Below are 11,088 nucleotides of genomic sequence, written 5' to 3'. Positions count from 1 at the left end.
GGGCTTTTGGGTTGTTTCCATCTCTTAGCTATTGTGAATAAGGCTGTAATGAATGTGGGTGAGCAAATATCTATTCAAGAACCTTCTTTGAATTCTTTTGGATATATATAGAAGTGGAATTGCTGGATCATATGGTAATTCTACTTTTAACTTTTGAGGAAACCATGTCAACATGGTTATACACATAGAAAATGCAAATGAATGTACAGATAAACTATTAGAATTAATACATTTATTAAGGTTGCTGGACACGTAGTTAATAAAGAAGAATAAATTTTACTTTCATTTATAGAAACAAAGAAATAGAAAATGAAAAGTTAGAAACAGTACTATTTAAATCAAACAAAAGCCACCAAATTCATAAGAATAAATCTTTTAAAAAAGGAAAGAACACCAGAACGCTCTAAAACATTACCAAGAAAAAATAATGAATATCTAAGTAAATGAATGGATGTATTACATTCAAGAATTGTAACACAATTTTATAATGATGTTAATTCTCTTCAAACTGATCTATATTGTGACCTCAATCTAAGTCTCAGCAGGGTTGTTTTAATATGGAAATTGACAAGGGGATTCTAAAATTGAAAAGTAAATGCAAAGGTCCAAGAATAGCAAAAACGACCTTGAAGAATACAAACGAAGTCAGAACATTTACACTACCAGATATCAAGACTTATTATACAGCTACAGTATTAAGCCTGTGGTACTGAGGGAAGGATATATCAATTTGAACAAAATAGAGAGTCTAGAAACAGACCCAACTACATATGATCACCAAATATATGACAAAGATGTCACTGCAGTGTAGTGTGTGCGTTTGTGTGTGTACAGGGTGGTCTTTTAGATAAGTAATATTGGATAGATTGGATATTCATATGGGGAAAAATGAACTTAGGCTCCTATCACATATCAAACACAAATATTAAGTCAAAATGGATTATAGCACTAAACATAAAACAATAAAGTTTCTAGAAGATAACAGTGAAAAAATATGTTCGTGATCTGAGGTAGGCAAATACTTCTTAAATAGGAAATAAAAAGCACTAACCATAAAGAAAAACAATGAATAAATTAGAGGCCATTAAAATTAAGATCACTTCATTAAAATCACTACTAAGAGAGTGAAAAGTCAAGCCACACACTGGGAGAACATTTTTGTAATACATATATCCAACAAAAGACTAGTATTCATAAGATATAAAGACGGCCTACAAATCAATAAGAAGAGGGAAGACAACCCAAGAAAAAAGTGGAGGGAGTTCCCGGATGGTCTAGTGGTTAAGATTCAGTGCTTTCACTACCGTGGCCTGGGTTCAATCCCTGGTCGGGGAACTGAGATCCTGCAAGTTCTACAGCCAAAAAACAGCATATAACAAATTGCTCCACATCATTAGTCATCAGGATAATACACATTAAAGCTTCAGTGAGATATTATTACATACGCACTAGAATAGCTATTTAAACAAAGAAGCCTGGCAGTAACAAGGGTTGAGAGAATGTGGAGCAATTGGAACTCTCATTCCCTGATGCTAAGAGTGTAAATTGGCATAACCACTTTGGAGAATTGTTTTTGCAGTTTTTACTAAAGCTGAATATATAAGTATACCCTGTGGCCCAGCAGTCCTGACACTAAGTATATACAAGACTGTATGTACACCAAAGGCTTGTACTAGAATTGTTCACGCCAGCACTATTCATAAAATACCAAACTGGGAACAATTCAAAGGCTCTTCGAAAATCAGCAGTAAAATGTATATATAAATGGTTGTATATTCACGTAATAGAATACTACACAATGAAAAAGAACAAATCCCTGCTACATGCAAAAGTATGGATAAATCTCACAGATGTCATGTTTAGTGAAAGAAACACAAAAATATACATAATAAATGATTTCATTTATGTAGGCAAAACAAAATTATGGTAATAGAAGTTAGAATTATGGTTACCTTTTAGGGAGCACGGGAAGAGGGAGCACAAGGTACACTTGGGGGGCACTGGTTATGTTCTATATCTTAAGCTAGGTGGTAATTAAATGGATGCATTCAACTCCCAAACTCATTCTACGAGGCCACCGTCACCCTGATACCAAAACCAGACAAAGATGTCACAAAAAAAGAAAACTACAGACGAATATCACTGATGAACATAGATGCAAAAATCCTCAACAAATACTAGCAAGCAGAATCTAGCAGCACATTAAAAGGATCATACACCATGATCAAATGGGGTTTATCCCAGAAATGCAAGCGTTCTTCAATATACGCAAATCAATCAATGTGATACACCATATTAGCAAACTGAAGGAGAAAAACCATATGATCACCTCAATAGATGCAGAAAAAGCTTTTGACAAAATTCAACATCGATTTATGATACAAACTCTTCAGAAAGTAGGCATAGAGGGAACTTACCTCAACATAATAAAGGCCATATATGACAAACCCACAGCCAACATTGTTCCCAATGGTGAAAAACTGAAACCATTTCCACTAAGATCAGGAACAAGACAAGGTTGCCCACTCTCACCACTATTATTCAACATAGTTTTGGAAGTTTTAGCCACAGCAATCAGAGGAGAAAAAGAAATAAAAGGAATCCAAATCGGAAAAGAAGAAGTAAAACTCTCACTGTTTGCAGATGACATGATACTATACACAGAGAATCCCAAAGATGCTACCAGAAAACTACTAGAGCTAATCAATGAATTTAGTAAAGTAGCAGGATATAAAATTATGCACAGAAATCTCTTGCATTCCTATACACTAATGATGAAAAATCTGAAAGAGAAATTAAGGAAACACTCCCATTTACCACTGCAACAAAAAGAATAAAATACCTAGGAATAAACCTACCTAAGGAGGTAAAAGACCTGTACTCAGAAAACTATAAGACACTGATGAAAGAAATTAGAGATGATACAAAGAGATGGATAGATATACCATGGTTTTGGATTGGAAGAATCAACATTGTGAAAATGACTCTACTACCCAAAGCAATCTACAGATTCAATGCAATCCCTATCAAACTACCAATGGCATTTTTCACAGAACTAGAACAAAAAATTTCACAATTTGTATGGAAACACAAAAGACCCTGAAGAGCCAAAGCAATCTTGAGAAAGAAAAAACAGAGCTGGAGGAATTAGGCTCCCTGACTTCAGACTATACTACAAAGCTACAGTAATCAAGACAGTGTGGTACAGGCACAAAAACAGAAATATAAACACATGAAAGGATGCTCAACATCATTAATCATTAGAGAAATGCAAACCAAAACTACAGTGAGGTATCACCTCACACCCGTCAGAATGGTCATCATCAAAATATCTACAAACAATAAATGCTGGAGAGGGTGTGGTGAAAAGGGAACCCTCTTGCACACTTGGTGGGATAAATTGATACAGCCATTATGGAGAACAGTATGGAGGTTCCTTAAAAAACTAGAAATAGAACTACCATATGACCCAGCAATCCCACTACTGGGCATATACCCTGAGAAAACCATAATTCAAAGAGTCATGTACCACAATGTTCATTGCATGTCTATTTACAATAGCCAGGACATGGAAGCAACCTAAGTGTCCATCGACAGATGAATGGCTAAAGAAGATGTGGCACATATATACAATGGAATATTACTCAGCCATAAAAAGAAGTGAAACTGAGTTATTTGTAGTGAGGTGGACGGACCTAGAGACTGTCATACAGAGTGAAGTAAGTCAGAAAGAGAAAAACAAATACCGTATGCTAACACATATATATATGGAATCTAAAAAACAAACAAAAAAGAAAAGGTTCTGAAGAATCTAGGGTTAGAACAGAAATAAAGACACAGACGTAGAGAATGGACTTGAGGACATGGGGAAGGGGAAGGGTAAGCTAGGATGAAGTGAGAGAGTGACATGGACATATATACACTCCCAAATGTAAAATAGATAGCTAGTGGGAAGCAGCCACATAGCACAGGGAGATCAGCTCGGTGCTTTGTGTCCACCTAGAGGGGTGGGATAGGGAGGGTGGGAGGGAGATGAAGAGGGAGGAGATATGGGGATATATGTTTATGTATAGCTGATTTACTTGGTTATACAGCAGAAACTAACACACCATTGTAAAGCAATTATACTCCAATAAAGATGTTTAAAAAATGGACGTGTTCACTCTGCAGAATTAATTGATTTATGCACTTTTGTAGAGGTTTTCTATACCTCTACAAAATTATACAAAAATTAAGCATATTTTAGTTAGGAAAAAGTTAGCCTGAAAATATTTTTACTCAGAAAAACCCAATGTGGTTTAGTTTGATCAAATAATAAAGAATCATGCAGTTATTGTTTTTCTTCTATCTCCAATACCAAAAACCTTGGAGATAATTCAATTGTCAACTGTGGTAACTCTATTAACTTAGGTGATATATTTCCTTCTTTTGCCTAAGTGGCTTTTGGTTTTCTATTTCCAATTAGTACATGCATGTCACTAATTATACACCATCTCAAATCTTCTTGGGAATAAATATTGATAAAAGTAAGTATAAAATGTACTGTTTTATCCATGAATTGTGGTTACCACTTTTTTATTTTTTTATTCCAAAAAACTAAAAATGAACAACAAAAACATAGTGGCTTATTCTTTTTCATTTTAGTTAAATGAAAAGACCAAAATATCCACTAGATGGAGGCAAAACCCAAGACTAAATTTTTCTGGTAATAAGTTAAAAATTATTTTTAATGTAAAAACATGAAGTCTTTATCAAAGAAATAAAACTTAATATATTGCCAAAATTTAAATATTACTTTGTGTTACTTAATGGTATATTAGTAAAAATCTGAGTGAATTAAGTTTTGCTTTCTGTATTTAAGTCTACAGATATCAAACACGTCTCCAGAAGTCATCTCAGTCTTTCTTCTGCTTAGTAATAAGGCAGTTGAATAAACAATGGGATATTTAATGTTATTGTTTATTCTTCAGAGAAGTAGATGCTATAACCACTTTGGTATGCTATTCTAGATTCCAACAGTCCTGATCTAAATTATTTTACAAGCCAACAGAATCCTTCTTATTCTAAGTAAACCATCTTCTCAAATTTGTTGAATGCTGTCAAGTGGACTAATTATTTTAGGGCAAATATTTTGTTTACTACTGTATCATTTAATGGAGAAACTTCTCCTTGCAGTTATAAAGGGCTTTTTGCTTGGGGTTTTAAAAATTCCAGTGAATTGGTGAAATGTATATTTTTTGGATAACTCATAAAACTCTGCAGGCCCCCAGGAAGATATACCCCTAGAATTTGGGGAGGAGGTCCTCATATATTCTTCCTTGCTAATGAAAATAACAAAAGGATGAAATTAGTCATCTCTGGGTGACTACTTTTAAAAATCAACCTTAAGTATAACTTATGCATAAAAGTGCATTCCAGGGACTTCCCTGGTGGTGCAGTGGTTAAGAATCCACCTGCCAGTGCAGGGGACATGGGTTCAAGCCCTGGTCCGGGAAGATCCCACATGCCATGGAGCAACTAAGCCCGTGCACCACAACTACTGAGCCCGTGTGCCACAACTACTAAAGCCCACGCCCCTAGAGCCCGTGCTCTGCAGCAATAGAAGCCACCGCAGTGAGAAGCCCATGCACCACAACAAAGAGTAGTCCCTGCTTGCAGCAACAAAGACCCAATGCAGCCAAAAAAAATTAATTAATTAAAAAAACCCCTTCATTCCATTTAAAGTATAGAATTCAATGACTTTGGACAGCTTTATATACCTGCAAAACCACCACCGCAATCAAGATACAGAATATTCCCACCACTTTCAAGAGACTCTTCCTGACCCTTTGCAATCAAACTTCTGTCTCTCACCAGGCAACCACTGCTCTGAGGTATATAAATTAGTTAATTTTTTGCCCAAATGGCTATTCAGTTTTTCCAGCACTAACTCTTTAAGAGAACTTCCCACTGCATTCCTCAGAATCTTTGTCAAAAATCAAGTGACTAATGTATACCTGGATCTATTTCTAGACTCTGTTCTATTGTTCTATATTTCTATCCACCAATACCACACTGTCTTGATACTGCTCTTTCATAATTTTTTTTTTTTTTTTGGCTGCACTGCGTGGCATGAGGGACCTTAGTTCCCCAACCAGGGATCAAACGGGTGCCCCCTTCAGTGGAAGCTCAGAGTCTTAACCACTGGACTGCCAGGGAAGTCCCTGCTTTCTATAATTTTGAAATCAGGTTGTATAAATCCCCCAACTTTTTTTTTTAATTGCTTTGGCTGTTTGCTCACTTCCGCAGCACATATACCTGCCACCTATCAAGCTTTGGCTCTTATTATTTTCAAATAACGGAATTTGTGCCTATTTATGTTTTTGTGCCACAAAATGCAACTTCTTCCTAATAACAGTGGTTTCTATGTCCTCAAACACTACAATAAATAAACTACATAAAAATAATATTAAAGAAAATGGAATTTTTGTTGTTATGACTATTTGATAGCCTAACTGGTGTTACTTAGATATTAACATTCATAGGTGAAAATCTATAACATTTGAACAAAGCTTTCTGGAAACAGTTCAAAGAAAATAAATTACATGTGCACCAAACAACGTCTTCTTTACTCAACTTTACAAATAGATATCAGATCAAAGGTGGTGGAATCACAAAGACAGGTTTGAAAGTTATCTCCCACTCTCACTGACTGCATGACAATTAACCTCCATAAGTCCACTTTCCTGTTCATACAATGACATCTTATCTCGTAGGGTTACTGTGAGGCTCACATGAGATAATGTATGTGAGCACCTACAGCACAGCTGGCACCCAATAAACAGGTGTTAGCTATTATCACAGTGGTTCAGGGTAGCACATTTTGGATATTTAAAAATTTTCATAAAGAAGATCAGATGAGACTATTCCATTTGTGCATTACATAAAAAATGACTGGGGAAGGCTGATAAACAGATATAGAATTTTTTTTTTTACATTATGACTTTGATATATTTTACCTTGTGATTCATTTTTAAAGTGAAAGTCATCTCTGTTGGTTTGCAATCTCAGGAGTTTCCTGGGTGAAATCTAAGATTGGCCCCCATGCATGGAGGATGAGGAGAGACCAAAGAAAGAGGCAGACAGCTCCAGCTTGATAGGTGGCAGGTTTAATAAGCATGGGAACTTACATAGGGAGCTTGTCTATGGAGGTTGCAAGATGAGTAGATCTCCATACCTGCCTGCCAGAATCTTAAAAATTTACATAGAGGCCTTAACTGGGTTCAGTCATGTATTCAGTCCAGGTGGTCTCAACAACACATTGCTCTCTCAAGGTCACGTCCTTTAAAGGTCTCTCATGGTGGGAACAGTAGGAAGAACATACATTCCAAGGACAAGGGAGAGGGTGAGGAGACTTCATTGCCCGGGTCCACATCCTCTCGATGACCTCCTCCAACAACTGCCAAAATAAATTATACTGCATGATTTTTATATTTAATAACAAACTAAAAGAGTTCTAGATTGGTAATGATATTAAGAGATTGTCTTCTATTTCCACAGTTATTGACACTTGGAAGCTGCCAGCTCCCTCCGCATTTCCCTCTTCTCTACAGAGGAGGTTGGCTTCTCTTAACCAGCATTTCTTTTAGATGGGGAAAGACTGTGCATCAATTTCATTGCCTTTTACCCAAGAATGCAATAAAAATTTTACATTTATAATGGTGCAACCTATTAAAAATCAGGCTTTGTTTATGATCTCCCTTAATACCCAGAAGTTAGAATTTCTCTAAATTCTCTAGAATTTCTCATCTGACTTAAGGGATAAATTTCCTAGAGGCCAAACCTGGGAACAGGAGTGAGTTTTTCTGACACATGAAACTCAGTATGAAAGAGTTCTCTTTTTCTAATTGTATGTTTTAGCCCAATTTTTGAAAGTCTTTGAAAGATCTCATTAACAAAATACTAAACATTTCAAATAGAATCAACGATTATCTAATTTTTGAATGTACACTGATGAATATTTGGAATGCCTAACCAAAATCTAAGGAAAACACACAACATGAATAAAATTTACCTGCATGCTAATAAAACAGCTTTGTGACCAGCCAAATTCTGAAATCTCCTGCCTTAGAGACTTCTGATGACATACAGCAGGAAACACTTGGCAATGTCTGGAGACATTTTTGATGGTCACAACTGGGAAGGGGGAGGTGCTGCTCCCATCTAGTGAGTAGAGCCAAGAATGCTGCTAAACACCGGATAATACACAGGATGCCCCCCCAAACAGAATTATCTGGCCCCATGTCAATAGAGTGAGGAACCGTGACACACAATTACTTTTCTAGATGGACTCCAGAACCACTTCATTGTCCAAGGGTGCAGACTGAAGTCAAAAGAATGGATGAAAGGATCCTAATACCATTTTCTTCCTTTTGATTCTTCTTGAAAGCTTTGCATATCTTCAAATAAGAAATATACAAAAGCACATGGAAGCAAATCTGAACTCGAGTGCTTTTCCTAGTATGTGTCATGAAGGATCTGATTCGTATATTAAATCTTAATATTTTTACAGCAGACCTATTTCTTGCTCCTAGATTTGGTTCCTTTAATTGGGATATATTTTCTTCATGAGTTATTATATTTGGGTTTAGAAAAACCTGACAGACACCTGATTTTTTAATAATGGCAGGCTCACTTTTTTTTTTTTATTGCTAAAAATTGCCTTGTTTAAGCAGCTGTGTCTGGAAAAGGAACTCCAGTGACTACTCAGGAGACAGTTGTTCTTATGAACTCACATTAATTCTCCAATGATGTTTTCCTAATTTTCAAGTACTGTCTAGCAGAGATGAAATGTTGAATATATCATAATAGAAAGGGAAGGGACCAAACAAATTAGGTAGTAGTTTGCTTTTAGATTTTATAAGCTATTTCTTTCATTAAGCACATTTTCTGGCCTACAGATTTCTGCAACTCTGAGATCTACTGGCTGATGGGGCCAATGTCATTAAATTCATGGTTACAACTATTAGATGTTCCTGAGTTTCAACTTAATAATTATAGTGATAAACCAAATACAAGTGTTTTTATATTTTTGTTCCATTTGCTCAGCATTACAAAACCCATCCTGAAAAGGGAAAAAAATTAGGCATGAATTTAAAGAGCCACTCATTTTGTAAGTACCAAGAAGCCGCACACAGAATGAGCAGTAAAACTTTGAGTTTCAAGGCCCTGGGTTCACGATGGAAATATATTTTCTCTCAGAATCTCATTTCTTCAAGTCCTTGTAATTATCTGGTGAAATTCTTTTTCTTTATTTTGCTTATTCCTTGAATTTTTCTTCTGTTGGAGACCTTTGACACCTCACAAGGCCTTTGAAGATGGGGTAGGCATTTTTTCTAGGAGTGGAGGTGTTTGGATTCTTGAAAGAAGCTCCTTGCTGCATATTTTACTAAAAAGTCATGAGAGAGGACTATAGGAATATAAAGGGAGAGCTTTGGGATCTTCAAGGATCCAAATACCTAAAATAAGAAGGGCATTTCTGCTTGAAATGCTGGAGAAAAGAACCACTCAATAGCATTTTTTTCAGTACCTGAATTTTTTGAGTACCTGAGATGTAATGTGGATAGGTAGCCTATCCACATTACATCTCATTTATTCCTTACAAAATTGTAAGAAGATAGATACTATCTCCATCTTACATGTGAGAAAACTGAAGTTAGTTACCAAAAGGCACACATAAGTGGCAATCATGATTTGCACCCAGATTTATCTGCCTCAAAGTTCCCTGCTCCTCCTCTTCACCATTCTGTTTCCCTCCAGGGAGTAGTTCAGGCATCTAGACCTGCACTGTTCAACAGAGTAGCCACTAGTCAAATGGGGCTAGTCTGAATGAGATGTGCTGTAAAATACACATGATTTTGAAGACTTACTACAAAAAAAAGCGAAATCTCTCAATTTTTAAAATATTTGTCATGTTGGAATATTTTGGGTGGATTAAATAATATGTATTATTAAAATTAATTTCATCTGTTTTCATTTTAATGTGGCTACTAGAAACAAACTCAACATTACATATGCGGCTCACATCATGTTTCTATGTGACAGCACTGATTTAGATAATTTCCACTTAGGTTCCCAGAAGTGAAATTGTAGGAGTTCAAAGGGAAATTTTCAGGAATTTAGAACATTAATAGGCTAATTCAATCTTTCTTAGTTTACTGCCTTTGGAACTTAGTAAACACAGATTTTAAATTCCCTTTAGAGAATGCCCTTCATATTGCACAAGTTGAATGGTCGTCTGGTAATCCTACGGAGGGACCAGAGCATCCCATGGTAACTAATTACAGTAAAGCCATCAACGATGCCATCATGGCTGGTACCTCTCAGAGCCAAAGCAGCTCATACATCCCTAGAGCTATTCCAGGTAGGGTGAAGATGGTGTATGTACTCATCAGGAACAGAGAATTGATACAGAGGTTTCATTTTGGTTTGGGACGTAAGTCTCAGAGCAAGTGTTACTTCCCTGGACCTCTTTTGGTCATGGTTTTCCAGCATAGTGGTGGATGCAGTAATAGATGCCGATGAACAGAAATAAATGGATGCTGTCACATGTGCAGTATAAAAACGCTAAGAAGTCCCATCAGTGTGTTAGGTTGTGAGCCAGAAAGCTCCCTGGAGAAGCATATTTAAGATATATAAAAGCAAAGCCAGCTAACTTCACTGTGGGCCTACGGATTACGATGTGTCCCTTGAACAATGACAAAAAGTCACCTCTTCCTCAAGCATATAAGTTAATCACAATTAAACTTTAGTTATGAAAAACATGGATTTTATGTTTTTAAAAAGTCTTTGGACTAACTCAAGACTAGAGGAAATTTTGTTTGCAAACGTAGCTATTCAGCCTTCTTAAAGAAAACTGGAAAACACAGGTTAAGTAATACCATTGACCCTTAAACACAAAGGTTAGGGATGCTGACCCTCTGTGCAAAAACCAAACTTTATCATCAGCCCCCATATCTGTGGTTCCGCATTTGCAGAACCAACTGTATGGGTTGTGTAGTATTGCCTTTAAGTGTACCCATGCAGTTCAAACCAGTGTTGTTCAAGGGT

The sequence above is a fragment of the Mesoplodon bidens genome (assembly GCF_964165515.1).
Source record: "Mesoplodon bidens genome assembly, chromosome: 7".
Classification (NCBI taxonomy): Eukaryota; Metazoa; Chordata; class Mammalia; order Artiodactyla; family Ziphiidae; genus Mesoplodon; species Mesoplodon bidens.
This window is presented reverse-complemented; position numbering follows the sequence as displayed.